The sequence below is a fragment of the Scylla paramamosain genome, chromosome 6 (assembly GCF_035594125.1).
Source record: "Scylla paramamosain isolate STU-SP2022 chromosome 6, ASM3559412v1, whole genome shotgun sequence".
NCBI lineage: Eukaryota > Metazoa > Arthropoda > Malacostraca > Decapoda > Portunidae > Scylla > Scylla paramamosain.
This window is the reverse complement of record NC_087156.1, coordinates 33,221,220-33,224,496: the sequence shown is the minus strand read 5'-3', so window position 1 is coordinate 33,224,496 and position 3,277 is coordinate 33,221,220. Positions and strand designations below refer to the sequence as shown.

The 3,277-nt window shown below is 41.1% G+C and overlaps 1 long non-coding RNA gene across 1 annotated transcript in view; it reads right to left on the bottom strand.

Annotated features, from left to right (window-relative positions):
* The window catches only part of LOC135101623 (uncharacterized), a 22,854-nt gene extending 19,944 nt beyond the window's left edge, over window positions 1–2,910 (bottom strand). The window contains exon 1 of the long non-coding RNA XR_010269337.1: window positions 2,562–2,910. This is a non-coding gene — a long non-coding RNA (uncharacterized LOC135101623). The remainder of the gene's footprint in view (window positions 1–2,561) is intronic.
* Between the last annotated feature and the right edge of the window lie 367 nt (window positions 2,911–3,277).

Here is a 3,277-nt window from a genome sequence, read left to right as displayed (position 1 = left end):
AGCACTGCATCACCACAATCACCATCACCAGCACCACTAAATCCCCTTGACACCACCGCACAGCTCCACATCAGCGCCATCACCACATCACCACATAGCTACTCGTAACACTGAATCCCATATCAGTTCATGGGTGTACAAGCTGTATTTGTATGGATCGGAGGTGGTGGTGGTAGTGGTGGTGGTGGTATAGTAGTAGTGGTAGTAGTAACAGTAGCAGTAGTAGTAGTAGTAGTAGTAGTAGTAGTGGTTGTTGTAGTAGTAGTAGTAGTAGTAGAAACAGTTGCACTAGTAGTAGTAGTAGTAGTAGTAGTAGTAGTAGTAGTAGTAGTAGTAGTAGTAGTAGTAGTAGTAGTAGTAGTAGCTGCACTACTACTACTAGTAGTAGTACTACTACTACTAGTAGTAGTAGTAGTAGTAGTAGCTGCACTACTACTACTAGTAGTAGTAGTAGTAGTAGTAGTAGTAGTAGTAGTAGTAGTAGTAGTAGTAGTAGTAGTAGTAGTTGCAGTAGAAGCAGTTGCACTAGTAGTAGTAGTAGTAGTAGTAGTAGTAGTAGTAGTAGTAGTAGTAGTAGTAGTAGTAGTAGTAGTAGTAGTAGTTGCACAAGTAATAGTAGTAGTACTAGTAATAGTAGTGTTGGTGGTGGTTCAACCCCCCCCACCATCACCACCACCACCACCACCACCACCGTGTGCAAATCCTATCACAAGGCGGTTCATTCAATGTTACCATAGCAAAACCATTAATGACAAAAATATTAATCCACTTTTCCCGAAATATTTACACGCGGGTTCTTAATTAAGCCCGCTCACCTGATCAACACAGCCCGTGCCCCTGATTACCAGCACCTGGTTCAGCTCTATCACCCATCCTTTATAATATCCCTCTTTTTTTCTGGTACGCTAAACAAATCTAATTGTCGGTAGCGAGAACAAACCGTTTCGTGGAAACCTTTCCATTATTAAGTGGCACAATTTATGCTTCATTCGAATATTTGGGTACATCATCCTATTTCCAGTAAACACGCGTAACGATCCGGCTACCACTGCATGAAACAAATCACATTTGGAAGAGTACGAAATAAATCAAAAGAAATACAACAAAGCGAGGAGTAATGAGGTGTGCAGGGGAGAGATTTAGGAGGCACGGATTTACGAGTATGGTTCTGACTGGTGACTTTATTCTATATCTAACGTGTCATACCTATGTTGGAAGCTTTATTATGATGGAGGAGAGGCGTCAGGTAACATGTGGGGCAAAGGTTCTGGTGCAGTTTGTGGAAGACCCATATGGAAACAATGCTGAAACTATTCATTCACTCTCATAAGGGTAAGATACATAAAAATACCTGTATCCTTGTTTCCAGGAATCATCATATTCTAAATACAATAACAAAACAAAAGTAACACTGTGGTACTGCTCCACGGGGTGCCGCGTACGAAACCAAGGCAAAAGTGTAGGCGCGATATATGTTCATGAGTGAATGAAGTGACTTGATGGATTACTGAGAATTCTAGGTAGCAAAATTATTTCGAAACCACGAATATTTAGCCTTTTTCTTCTTCTTTCTGAGGAAAACCACAAAAAAGTAAAATATTCAGTCAACTCACAAAGCCGCCGAAGTTCTCCAATGAAAAAAGAAAAAAAAATGTCCGGAAAATGACGTCACGGTCTTCCTTTAACGTAATTAATTAACTTTAAACAATGTTCATGAAGAAGATTGGCAGAGGGGAGGTTATAGTAAACAGTTCTAAACATGGAATAATCTGAATGTTTTAAGAAATTAACATATAATGAACAAATGATTTTTCGACAATAACAAATAATACATCGCATTTCATAACCAGAATACTACAAGCAAATAGTTATCAACGTCAGACTTAATACTATAAGAGAATCTAAATGTATTTTCAGAGAGGGAAACAGAGAAGGCGAGTGTTGAATTAAGAAGTGTAAGAATATGCGGACAGTGAAAGAGGACTGATAATAATACCAGGCAGTGATTATGTTAACATAATCAGGTCATCCACTCAACAGCACGATGTACAAACGGGGACGTGGCACCGCCGTCTTCTTCTCCAACACGGCCTCACGGACCTCATGACCTGTCCACCATCACCGCATACATTAAGGTCACCACATTACGCTATCAAATGCTCGTCTTCGTTTCCACAAGAGTAAGAACAGAGTACTGGTTAATATAGCCGATTAAATTAGCAGATTACACGACAGCGGACCCTCCCAATGTGAAGCATCGAATCACCGGGAAGAAATAAACCTATTATATCAACTACCATTCCTCACAGACATCATTAAAGAACATTAATCATGCAACGAAGAATCTACAACGTAGCTATAAATGTCCATATTAGCAGAAAAAAAACACCACTATATGCAACGCACTGACATTGGTGAAAAATAATGTTGGCAACACGCACAGATGAGGCATGGCGGCGCGGCTCACCTCACACCGCCAGCCACATGCTTGCCTCGCATAACGTCCCACACGCTGTACCCATCCTGCTGGGTACGACACAATACACACGAGGATTACTCACCGATATGATGGAAGCGTTGATGTTACACTGGGCCCGCACACATGCACTACACACGCAAAACACACGTAACCTCCACATCACACGGTTACCACAGCCCCTGCTAGTCACGTAACTTCCTTCCGCTTCCCGGCCCAGCCTCGCCTGCTAAGTTGCCAGAAGTCACAAGAAAGCATTTACTGATTTTTACTTTCCGGTCTTCCTATACCACATAAATAACTAAGTATTTATCAACACATATGACGTTTCAATGTTCAACTTCCAGTAGTGACGTAAAGCAACACGAACTACTTTATAAACAGTCAAGCACGTGACGTCACAAAGCTTGAGGCGCTGCCCTGTGCCTCCACGTGGAAAGGATTGCCTGTGATCCCCATATTACGTCTGTACCAAGGAATTCTTGATCTCTACTGAGCGGGGCACACACACACACACACACACACACACACACACACGTTGTCTTTGCATTATTAACGAAATCATCCGTTACCTTGTCAGGAATTCATATTTCCTGATTTAAAAGGAGTGTATGATGACCTTTACGATATACTCGTATTACCCAGATAATGATTAACCCAGGATTTCTAGAAGCGTTACATGCAAGTAATGATACATGTTACAATTATTTTTTGTAATACGAAAAGGAATGTAATGAAGTCAGAAACAATACATGCGAGTGAGTACAGGTAAACGTGAAAGCATTACACAGAAAGCTGTGC